The 13088-nt window shown below is 44.5% G+C and overlaps 1 long non-coding RNA gene across 1 annotated transcript in view; it reads right to left on the minus strand.

Annotated features, from left to right (window-relative positions):
* LOC119394519 (uncharacterized) overlaps positions 1 to 13088 on the minus strand; it is a 30944-nt gene that overhangs the window by 933 nt on the left and 16923 nt on the right. The gene's annotated exons all lie outside the window — the stretch shown is intronic.

Raw genomic sequence — 13088 nt, forward strand, 5'->3', positions numbered from 1 at the left:
ACGAGGGGGAATAAAAACAACAAATAAATAAAGCATTTCATTAGAAACATGGATGGGCATTTTTTTTTTCTATTTAGCGCCTCTCCAGCCGCCATCTTGAATTTCGGTCCGGGACCAAGCAAGCGCCCCCCCCCCCCCTCTCCAAATCTGGTCGGATTGTCCTTCACCGTGGGGGGCGCTTGCTCGCCATTTTACGGCACTCAGTGACAGGTTCCCTGGTCATCATGTGTGGCATAGAGAATAACTATGACGCGCGACATTCCAGGATAAATTTCTGAAAAGCCTTGTTGCTTGTGCACTTTTACTCACATGTAGAGGGGGAAATGCGTTTGAAATGAGAAAAGCATCCCTTCTGTAAACGGGAGTTTTTAGTTTTTGAAAATATCCTTGCAGGAAAGCCTGCTTAAAGGTTTATATCTGTTCAGAAAACTTGGAAGGATTTCTAGAAAATTTTTATTAGTGAAAAACCTGCAAGGATATTTTCTGTATTAAATAAAAATAGCCTTGCAGGAAAGCCTGCTTACAGCCACATCAAGCCATTCATTCAGGCCTTGGTGCGGCTCTTGCAATTCTGCTACTGCCAGTACTTCCCTCCACTGCTGCTACAATCCTCCAATATAACCTGAACAGGCTTGTATGTAACCACTTACACGCAACTTAATATATTCCCAGTAGTTTTGTTATCTGATAATTAACATACTTTGCATATAATACTCTGCAACAGTCAGTGTAATTGGGCAATGTATTATGAGGGGTGGAACTGACATTTTGTCTAGGAGCACTACTGGGAGCAGGTAAAATGCAGTTTTAGAGCAGGCTGGGAGCAGCTAAATTACCGTTTCAGAATAGTAGGGAGGCATATCAGACTTTATTTTGCATTAGAGGAGCATGCATCATATTTTAAAATGATCAACCTGAAAACACTTTTACAAAAAGAGGCTTAGACCATTTTACTGCATAAGGAACACTGGTGTGCTTGGCATAAGCATGCAGAGGGAGTGAACCATGTGTAAGACGGGGACACAGAATCTATGCATGTCGCTAGCTGGCATAGTATAGCATATCCAAACGTGGCAAATAAAATAGGTATGGCACTTCACTGCCTCGTACCACAATCGTTGATATATATCAGTCAACTAACATTGTTGCATGTGCCTTCCACAGTTCTCCAATGCCTACATTAGTTTTACAAGTGCACTGTCAGTGTCTCCTTGTCGCATGTCGGAAAAATATACATGGGACTGCATATACTGGATTGACTACTCATCCTAACCGTAGTGATCGTAAAGTCAGTCTTCATGAAGTTCAATGCTGAGGCCCTGCTAACTTTAAAGTGTGTCCTCGGTATTTCTGCTTCAAAGGTGAAAAAACGGGCCTCTTGCATGACTATTTCATGTGTCACCAGTAGAGACCAAACACGTAGTTCGGTGACATACACCACGAGCTCTGGAAAGCATGGAGACTTCGGCCCACAAAAACCTTGGCGCTTTGCGTTGTGTGTGGAAATTTCATCATGCAGCAGTCACTTTTTGATAAACGATTGACACTCCCCCAAGAGCCGTGCATGCCAAATACAGTGATTACACTCCTGCGGCAAATGCGCCAAAGTGCGCCAAATTGGATTTATTGTGCCATCCTGATAAAATCGACGTAAATTGCACCAAACTGCACCACAGCCTTGGGTTTCGCTGTGTCTATCACCCGAAATCACTTTGCCGTCGCATCAAAATATGTGAAGCATGATCTTGAGGCCACCAAAGTCACAATCACGGACCAAAGATTATTCCACAAATGAAACAATGCTTGCACATGCATCCTGATTAATTAAGCCATGACGTCATGCATGGTGCTGATGCTGCTTCTGTGCAAAACGCGCTCTCCAAAGAGCCTTGCGACTTCTAGGCCAATCGGTGACGATCAAGTGTGGCGGCGATTCATCGGCTGAGTCTGTTCCAGAAACGCTACCCCTAGCTCCTTTCAAGCGACGCACGGCATGTAATTAAGGCAATGTTAAGTAGTAACTACACGAGTGCCGCTAAAATGGCTGTCACTTCTGTTTCTGGACATTTCGGAACAAAATCTGGGAAACCTAGCAAGACATATATAGAACAAAATGGAATTTTGCACCCATAGACGAGCAACGTGAATGGTGAAAACACGCCTACACTTCTAAATTACTTTATCCATCCGGTTGCCGTAAAAAAAAAAAAAAGTCCTGCTTCTTTCGACACCATGAGTAGGAGAGTCCATATATGATTTTTTTTTCTTGCTTTTTTAAAAATCTGATGTGATTAATAAAGGCTTTTCTCCTGGTCGGCGCAGCTGCTATTTCATCTTAATATACGCAGCTGTCAGTAGCGGGCCCGTTGCTGATGGCCCTGGCTTTAAAAGGCCCACTGTCGGAAGGCCCAGCTTGAGCTAGCTTCGCAGAAACTGCGCCTTTCATCGCCGAACAGAACAAGCATTCTTGAGAGCCATAAGATTGCGTTGCTGTGGGCGAGAGAACGAGATAAAGATATAAAGAGAAAGAGAGAGAGAGAGAGAAAAGAAAAACAGAGAAAGAGAGAGAAACAAAGAAATATAGAGAAAGGTAAACAGAAAGATAAGCCTGTGAGTGTGAGGAGGAGGGAAGAGTGTGAAGCATAGCACAGCCTTGTATCGTATAGCAGGGGATGAGAAAGGGAAGTGTGGGTGAGGAGGGATGTGAGGGTGATGAGGAGGAGAGATGGTGAAGTATAGCGTAGTCTTGTATAGTGTAGCAAGGGATGGGAAAGATAAGTGAGGCTGAGGAGGAGGGTAACGCCAAAGCTACGCTGTTTCCTCAGTCTTTGCACCACTAGTGCGTAGCTGCCCTAATTTTTTTTTTCCCTGGAGATTTGCAACGAATCGAGATATGTATCTAACTCTTCATAACAATTACCCTACAATAATTATTCGTTTTGAATGTAAATGCAACTTGCTTCTCCAGTGTACTCCAAAATGTGAAATTACGTACAGGCGTGCTCCCAGATGCAGAATTACCTGCTCCAAAGTGCTCCATAATGGAAATTTTTGCTGCTCCAAAGTGCTACAGAATGAAAATTTTGCTGCTCCAACAACCATGCGCTGTGGGTAGCGACGGATGACCTGACATGAAATTGTAATTGTACTGCAGCGTCCCTGAGTTCTTGTTTGTCTAGCCGTTTCTGGCAGTACTACACGTTTTGCTTTCGACTGCAAGTCGAATCTCAAACTTTGGACTTTTCGGAACGAAATCTGGGAAACCTAGCAAGACAGTTCAAAAGTTGACCTACAATCATGCGATTGGCGATGGTACTTTGTGATCACAAGAAGGCAAATAACAAAAATGAGGGAGCACGGAGAAAAAAGTTCACTTACGACCGCTTTTATCTCCGCATGGCTAGCTACAAGCTAGCTGGTGCACTCAAGACCGCCCTTACGCTTTCGTGACTGCACACTTTGTGGTGGTTGGACAAAAAATGCAAGGAGAATAGTGCTTTTGGCTATTTCTCAGTCCTGAAGCTTCCTGGTGCGCAATAACAGTTGCTGCGAACTTCACCACCACCGTGGTATGAAAATAAAAGGCTATAGCCAAATCGTAGCCAGACTAAGTGAGCAAGCCAAACAGAAAATGAGCTTCTGCTCACTAAATTAAACAGAACCTTTAGCCCAAGTGCCCTTACTCGTAACAAAAATTCCTGCATGGCGCAGTGCAGCACAGGGTTTTATTGATGGTGCAAATGGCAGGCGATGGAGCAGGATAGTGCAGTAAACCTTAAATGGAGCACAATCGCACAAATGAAGCACGAATTTCATTCCTGATTATTAGCAAATCCCTGATTATTAACAATGAGTTATCTAATTGTTGAAATAACTTGATGTATGGTTTGGCAACAGTGTGTGTATTGGTCTGTAGTAAAGCATAGGTTTTTCGTTCCCACCCTACAGGGAGTTTTTACTGCATTCTTGATTCAATATAAGGCTGTCATGCAGTGGCAACAAATGTGGCAATGAGTACGAGATTACGGGAATCACCGCTGAACTGCAAGGTATGCCAACGAACCTACGAGGATCGTGACAGCAACCAGCGGCACGTATTTCCCGCTGTTGAAAATGGCAGCACTTGCATTAACCTCACGCCCACTGCAGTTTGACCCTGCTATGGAAACTTACACAAACTTCATGGAGAGGCTGGAAGCACACTTCTACGCCAGCAGCATATCGGACGAGTCTCGGAAAACTCTCTATTCTCATCACATCTGACACCAGAGCTGTATTGGCACTTGAGGAGTCCGCTGGCACTGAAGAAACTGCGCAATGACCCACAAGATGCCATTATCACCTTGCTCACATGGCACTTGAGTCTTGCACCCTCAGATATCTACAAAATGTTTCGGGTTTCAAACTTTGGTGCAAAATGCAGTAGAGAAAATGTCAGAGTAGTCAGCCAAGCTGCGAAATATCACAGATGACTGTGGATTCAGCCCTACTCTAGAGCGCAACATCAGGGACAGGTTTGCTATTGGCCTGCGTGAAAAGATGGTCCAACATGTACTTGTGGCCAAGCCCAAGTCATTGACATTGCAAGAGACCCTGAATATGGCTAAATCCTGAATGTGGAGTGACTGCCAAGTGCAAACATGCCAGCACCTGCCACTACAGAAGTCAAGTGCCATGTGCATGAAGAAGAAGGACTGTGTAAATAAAACCGTGGAAGTGTGAAAACCACGACCGGGTATTAACTGCGGTCAGTGCTGGGCAGTATCGAAGATACATGTATCTTAGATACTATCTTAGATACTCTTTGGGTATCTTGTATCTGTATCGCGATACTTCTCGCAAGACGAGTATCTGTATCTGTATTTCCGATACATTCAATAATGTATCGTGTATCTTAAGATACAAGATACTGCTATAGAAACACCACCGTGCGAAACAATAAACGTCGACCGGAATTCCGGTTCTCAAGGTGATATTGCTGCCACTAAGCCACCTGAAGAAAACTAACGACAGTGACATTCGTGTATATTTGCGCCAGAGCGCTCCAGCGAGCACTGGCGAAGAGGTTTAGCGTCCCTATTGGCGGAACAGAGTCATGTGATCACGCTCGAGCTATCTCGACAAAAACAAGAGGCTGAACGTCTACGCGCAGCCTAACCTTTTTTTCTGGATGTTTTCTTTCTTTTCAGTTGTGTTGATGTCGTGACACTGGTTCATAGCCACTGCACTGTACTGCGTAGTCCAATGCATGCGGCGTCTTTCGCACAAATTCTGATGCCGCTGTACTGTCGCTATCGAAGTTTGTCATGCGTGGTGCTTCATTGCAATGAATGGGGCTGCTTTGCGTCTGGCGGCTTTCAGACATCAGCGATTTGAAAGATCTTGTGGATGTAAGCTTGACCTACATAGTACGATGAGACTGGCTTACATGCAAAGGAGATTCTAACAACCGTCCCACTATCGGTGCCGACATTAGATGCAATAGGACAAGCATTTACGCAACAGCAAATATTTTGACGTACTGTGTCTTTGTTCTTCCTGCTAAATTATTCGAGAAGTTCTTTAATTTGATTGTTAGCTCAAGTGCTTTCTTTGCTGTCCTCCGTTTGCATCCCATACATTACCGAGTCATCTTCATAGTTTTTCGCCCGTCTGTTTATTGGGATATGTCCTTTGTAACCAGCTGCTAAAATACATTCTCTGCTTTATTCTTACTTTTTAACTGTCTGCGAACGTGGTTTTGTTTCATATTTCGCGGGCTTTCTTTAAAAGCCCGAAAATATTCAACACGCAGCATGTACGCTGCAAAAAAAAAAAAAAAAAATTGATTGGTCGTTTTTAAATGCGCTCTACGACGCGTCGAAGCGCAGTTAGCCCTATGGTGAATATTAAAAATATCGTATAATTGACCTTATTTAATTAACCAGTTAAGCTTAGTACAAAACATACCATAACGAGCGCCACATGACGGTAAACCGTATACATTGCGTTTCATTAAGCGGCGGTTAACCCCTTACTTTTTTTACATATATTTGGTTCTACTTACGTTAAACACCCTCTATACTTTTCACTTCGATTGTTTAATACGGAACCACCTTACTATTTGATTTAAATACTTTTTTTCTGTCTGTTGTGTTAGTTCTGTATAACTTATCCACTCCTGCCATAGCCCTGTGCTGTATATGTAAATAAGTAAATAAACAAATAAATAAGTAAATAACTAAATAAATAAATACAAAATAAATAAATAAATGAATAAATAGATAAATATTCGTTTTCCTATTTTTAGGTCACCTTAATGTATTCTTATTGTTACAAACCTGCAGGTAAGCCGAGCTAGAAGTGGCAATAGTGTGAATAGCAGTGATAACCTGCGACGTTCTGTGCCGCGAGAATACGTCTGAGACGTTTCCTGGCGGCTCAGGTTCTTTCGGAGAAGAAATGGTAAAACATTGCACGTAGGTGAATATGTTGCTAACGAACGCTTTACGCCAGCAGATAAGTAAAATATTGAAAAGCACTGCAGTTTTACGCCCTCAACTAATTGTGAGCGCCGACTATGTAGCTCATCGTCTTCACACGATGCGTCGCAAACAATATCGTTGTTGCTGCTGTACACCTGTCGGTGGATGCAGTATTACAAAAACAATAATACGCTTGCGGACAAGGTAAGACTGCACAGCGGTATTTGCGCTATCGTGCAGAGGCATCTTAAGGTTCTTGCAAGTAGACGGCAATCAGGTAGCTGGTCGCCAAATAGAGCAGCGACGCCCATAAATTAACAGAACTGTCAAGCAAAAAGCACTAAGAGCGCAGCGGTTAAAGACCTGTCATGTTAAGCAGCCAAACAATTCCCAATAGGTTGTTTAGGATTGAAACTAATATACCTTGAGCAAGGAAGTTTGTATCTTGTGATACAAACATGTATTTTGTTAAAATTAAACAAAGTTGGTCGCAGTTAAGAAATTTTCAACTAAACATAGGCCTAGTTACTACATAGGCCTTTGCTACTTCGTTATATATATCTATAATAGCAAATTTGCAAATGTATCGAAGTATCTTAAGATACAATTGAGAAGTATCGTATCGGATACAATTATTCTGGAAGTATCTTGTATCTGTATCTCAAATACTTCTTGCCCGAGTATCTTGTATAGTATCGCGATACAATTTCAAAGTATCTTTGCCCAGCCCTGACTGCGGTGCATGCCCACGTGAACCTCCAAACTGCCTGCTCAGAAGCTTGACATCTTTCAAGTACCAGAAATGAAGACACTTAGCAGTCAGCTGCTTAGGTGTCAAAAAACAGGGCAAACCATCGAACCTTCAGGCAAACGCACTAACTGTGACTGACTAGGTGAGAGCGGCTGCAGAAGTGATCGACATATTCACAGTTAGTAGCACAGCAACTAACAGTGATGTGAAGCCACTCTACAAAACACTAAGCTGGGGCGGTCAATCTCTTCATATGGAAAATGACACGGGGTCTCATGCTTGCATAATTTCGAAAGACACATTCCGCAGTCATGCTAACCAGTGGCCCAAGTTGGAAAAAGCGGGAAGACAACTTCGCTGCTACCTGTGACAGCTCGTGATTGGGGTACAGAACATGACAGTGGAGCACCAAGGTTGAAAAATGGCAGCTGAAGTGTTCGTCGTGAAATGTTCAAAACCAGCACTTTGTGGCCGGGATGTGATTCGGGGACTGGGTCTCTTGCACGACGTTCAGGTGGGAGCCATCCTAGGCTCACTTGAATAGTATACCTCTGTGACCGCAACGAAGCTTAAGGGAGAATTCGAAGATCTGTTTTAACTGGGAGAACAGGGCACAGGTCTGATGAAAGGGCCAGCAGTGAACATTGGCCTATAGAAGGATGCTAACCCTATGTTTCTCAAAGCTCGCTCATTCCCATATGCACTCTGCAATAAGGGTGCGCTATAACTGGAATGTATATGCCAACAAGAAATTCGGACCCTCATCAGCCACAGCTAGTGGGCAGCGCCTATTGTCCCAGTTCTAAAGCCGGACGGTACTTTGAGAATCTGTGGTGATTTCAGTAACACAGCATGTGATGCCAACCAATATCCTCTTCCCAAGATGGAGGACATCTTTGCATCACTGAAAGGAGGCTACTGGTTCTTCAAGTTGGACCTTCACGAAGTGAAGAGGCAAAAGAAGTTGCAGTGCTGAATAGTCATAGAGGTCTTATTTACATACAACAGGCTGCCATACAGCATCGCTTCAGCTCCTGCAATCTTACAAAGAAAGATGGAGGTTCTTCTTCAAGGCATCCCACGCAATTGGGTCATTTTGAACGATGCGCTTATCTTAGAACCTGAAGATGGCTATGAAAATACCATGAGACGAGTACTTCAAATTTTTTGTGAAAATGAAGTTTGACTGCGAGAGGACAAGTGTGTTTCTGGTGCACGAGAAGTGACTTACCTTGGACATTGTATTTACCAGGAATGCTGGTATCCACCATAAAGAGAAATGGAAGCCATCGTGCATGCTCCTTCACCTCAGAACTTTCAGGAGCTCAAGTTGTTCTTGAGCTCCTGAACTCCCGCAGTTTCCTGCCAAACATGTCGACTCTTCTGGCACCATTGTACCAACAAGTCTAGCACAATGCAACTTGGAAGTGGACAGTGTTGGAAAAAGAGGCTTTTAGCGAGGCAAAGGGTGCTCTGAAGAACTCAGACCTGCTAGCCTATTTTGACCGCACAAAAGAACTGGCACTTGAATGTGATGCTTCCCCACTAGGCATTGGGTCAGTGCTGTCACATGTAATCAGTGGCATGAAAAGACCTATTGCTTTTTGGTCTCGCAAACTAACTAAGGCTGAGGAAAACTATTCTCAGTTCTAGAAGGAAGCACTGGCACTCATCTTTGGTGTTGTGAAGCCTCGTGACTACTTGCTGTGTCAGGAGTTCACCCTGAAAACTGACCATGAACCCTTGGTATGGTTCTTCAAGGAAAACCGCCCAGTTTGAGCACTGCTGCTGCATGCGTTCCATGATGGGCAATGACTCTGGGTCATATGAAAGTGTTATTCGGTAAAGCTGGGCTCCAGGGACCAGAATGCTGATTCGCTCAGTCACCTAACGATACCAGCAAGCAAAGTAGAAAAGGAAATGCTGGAACCTGACCAGCAAGATAGCTCACTAGTGGCTCAGATCTGTGACATAGGACTACTTTCTATGAAGCAGCTTGAAGATCTGACAAAAAAAGACAAACTCTTGCAACACCTCCTAGGCTGTATCAGGCAAGGGTGGCCCAAAGGACTGCTTCCACAGCACCTGGAGGCTCTACAAACATAAAGGAAACGGAGAAACTCTCTCTCAGTGGATTGAAGACTGATCCTAATGGGGGAGAGAGTGGCGATTCCTGAAGCAGCCAGCAAGGTGTTCTTGCATGAACTGCGTGGGGGACACAAGAATCAGTGCAGCTAAAGCACTACTGGCTAAAATGCTCGTATGGCGGCCAGGAATTGACCACAGCATTGAAAATCTCCTGCACACCCATCCAGTGTTGGGCAATGGCGCCAATGCCACTTTCAGAGAAGCCGGCCACATGGCCGACAGCAACCAAGCCGTGGACTTGCGAATGCATAGATTATGCATGCACAATTGAGGACAAGATTACCCTAGTGGTGGTGGATAGCTACTCAGGGTGAATTGAAGCTGTACCCACGCAGACAGCAACGTCAGCAGCAACCATGAGATCTTGCTAAACATTTCTACACGTTTTGGCCTACCCACCTGCCTTGTGTCAGATAATGGTATGTTATTCTGCAGCGCAGAGTTCAGAGAATTTGTGAGCCAAAACAGAATACTGGTGTTACAGTAAGCACCATTCCATCTACAGTCTAGCGTGCTGGCCAAAAGGGTCATACGAGTGGTTAAACATGGCCTAAAGAGGCAAACAAATGGAATGTTAGTTTCACGACTGAACCGTACGTTGCCTTCACACCGATAGGCGCACACCATCTGGTAGCAGGGACAAGGCCCCAGCAGAAACGCTCCTGACCTTCAGACCCAAAGGACACCTAGACTTGCTGCTGCAAAAGCAGGATATCTTGTGCCGACAACAGACAACACCACAAAAAGAAAATGCGCTCCAGGAAAGGCGGTTCTTGCTCAGAATTTTGGCAAGGGATCATGGTGGATCAGTGGCACCATCAAGGAGATTCACTGCAACCAAATGGCAGGTATCTTGACAGTTAAGGGCACAATAACCCGGAACTTTGGCCAGATTCGAAGAAAGACATTTAGAAGAACCAAGGGAGCAAGAGACGTGGTGGGACATCAGCAACATGCAAGATAGCTCAGCATCCCCACTGCATAACTTACCTTGGCAACCAGTCCATGTGCTGCTAAATCATTTGTACTAGTGAGAACTGCACACCTATGTATGGTTCAAAACCAAGCGTGGGGGTCTCTTGGCAGAACTTGATTTGTGTGGTTTGGCAACTGTGTGTGTATTGTTCTGGAATAAAACGCTGTTGTTTTTTAAGGGCAATGATGTGATGCAAAGGTGGACACAGATGAATTACCGCAAGAACACAAAACGGACATGGACCTTGCGCACTAACAACTTTTGCCATCTCCGTGTCCATTTTGTGTTCTTGTAGTAATTCGTCTGTGTGCACCTCTGCACTGCATCATTGCACTTTAGTATGCCATCCCTAGTAGCCCCAGTTGAAGCACTTTTGAATGTTTTTGTTCCATTCCAGCCTGACCGGGAGTAATTACGGTAGACTCTCAGTAAACGGAAATCTCTTGAACGGAACTGCTGCTTAAATGGCACAAGTGCTTCTGACAAGATTGGTTTTGTACTTGTATTCTGCACCTTTGTTCATCTCTCAGTAAATGGAACTCTTGTTAAATGGAACATATTTTCCTGGTCCCTTCAGGTTCCGTTTAATGAGAGTCTGCTGTACTGCATTAAGGGTGCAATATAAAGCCATAATGGAGTGACAACAGTAATTCAGTAATGAATCATATTGTTGTAATTAGTTACATTACTGATGACATAAATTGTTAATAGCGACACAGGTTTCAGAACTTGAGGGCTAGAGAGAGAGGAAGAGAGAGAAAGAAATCTGGCTAAATTGAGGTAAACTGGAAGTCTTCAGACTTTTGCAGCAGTACAGCATAATGCTTCCAGTCTTAAATACACACTGTTCAAACGGAAGAAAAAATGCACAGGTCAGTCTACTGTTGAAGCCGTGAGCACATGGCTCATGCTCACAACAGCACAAGGGGCAGGCTGTGGTGGAAACTACCGTAAAAACCGGAATATAGGTCGAATTGTTTTTTTTTAAACGGCCCTAAAAAGTCGATCCCCGTCTTATATACCGGTCATTGGCCGAAAAACTTCGCAAGTCTGGCCACAATGGGCAACTGAAGTCAACCGCCTCTATCGCCATCGCAATTAGCATCGCTTTGTTTACTACCAGCTTTGTGCCGTGGGCGGTCTCATTTTGCGCTTTTGTTGTTATCTTAAGAATCTATTTGGGCTCTGAGGTGCTTTTTATTTCTTCTCAACCGGTGGCCCACGACAATTCACTGTAGCGTTCAAAAACAGTGATCGAGTTCGCGAAGGTACGAAGAAATCTGGTCTGAAGTGTGTGAAAGGTGTGTTGGGATGCTAGCACATGTGAACGCAAGAGGGAGCCAGGAGTCACAAACAATAACTGCAAGTTTATCTCTGCACGGGTGTTCTCGCTGCTCCAATCTCGCCAGATACTGTTTCTTTGTTGCTTTCTGCAGCAGCTCTGGTTACAGCGGCACGTATGGCTATGATCAGCGGGCAGATCGAGTGCACCCATTTGCTACTGGTGGACGCTGAAGGATCACATCACGACACGACATGCAGCGATCAGAAGAAAACTTTGTTTCGGGGCCAGACCGCAGCGTATCTAGAGCTGGAGACGAAGGTTGCACAATTTAACCGAGAGCTGCGCTCGCGTCGTGATTGCTACCGGGTACCTCAAAGTGCATCCAAATTAATGCTGTCGAGGCGGTTGTGACGTTTTACGAAGATAATACTTGAGCCCATAATTTGGCTTTCTGCCATGTGGATTGTACGTGTAAACACATGTGTAAATAAATGGCATTTTCACTGTGCGCCATTTGAAATTGCGTTTGTTTCACGGTAAAGGCGCCTTCTGATACTTTGGCCGTTCCATGTATTTTTTTTCGGTTTTCAGTAGTCAGAATTGGGGGGTTCACCTATATTCTGGTCCGACCTATATTACGGTTTTTACGGTAGGCACATGTGTGGAACATTGCCAAGGCTGTGCGTGCGGCAAGTCACCACACTGGCATGCAACTAACACCGAAGGTCACCACACTGACACCGAAGTCAGAATACTTAGTTGACCACTCAGCATTTCACAAAAAAAAGGTGAAAGCCATTTCCACCATATGTGTGGTCGGCTTCACTGTGAGTTGGGGGGTGCAGTTACCTTCACAGACCGAACCAGAACAATTCAAGCAGTCAGCAAATACACTCATCTCAACTACCTTTTTGACCGTTCATATAATTAAAAATGGTATACTTATTAAAAAAAATCTTACTGCATATACACGACACGCTAACTCGTGCACGTGAGCTCTCCTACTTCAACAAAAGCAGTACTACAGTCTACTCTCGTTACAACGGACCATCATAATCCGGCAAAATGAGTCCGTTTTATCCGAAGTCCGTAATATCCAAACTTTGCGGGGAGGGGGGGGGGGATTGCGTTACCGTGTGACGATCGCTCCAATTTCGCTCAGCAGCAGGCTAGTTCTGCTGGTGAACGCTGAGTGCATTCGCCAGCATGTTTACAAAAGACTTAATCACTAGCAACGGTTATTAACAAAATTGCAGCGCAGTGCCGTTACAGTAGATGCAGGACGCCATGTGGCTCCTGCTCAGCAACGAAGCTTAGCCCGATAATAAAACGTTTCTAGTAGGCTTTTTCATACGCTCCTTTTGATCGGCTTCGAATAAATTCTTATTTGTGAGGACGGGAAGGCATATCTACTGAAGTGGGGACGCCTATTGCCGGGAGCCCAGCCCCCCCCCCCTTCCCCCT

This window comes from Rhipicephalus sanguineus, chromosome 1 (genome assembly GCF_013339695.2).
Source record: "Rhipicephalus sanguineus isolate Rsan-2018 chromosome 1, BIME_Rsan_1.4, whole genome shotgun sequence".
Lineage (NCBI taxonomy): Eukaryota > Metazoa > Arthropoda > Arachnida > Ixodida > Ixodidae > Rhipicephalus > Rhipicephalus sanguineus.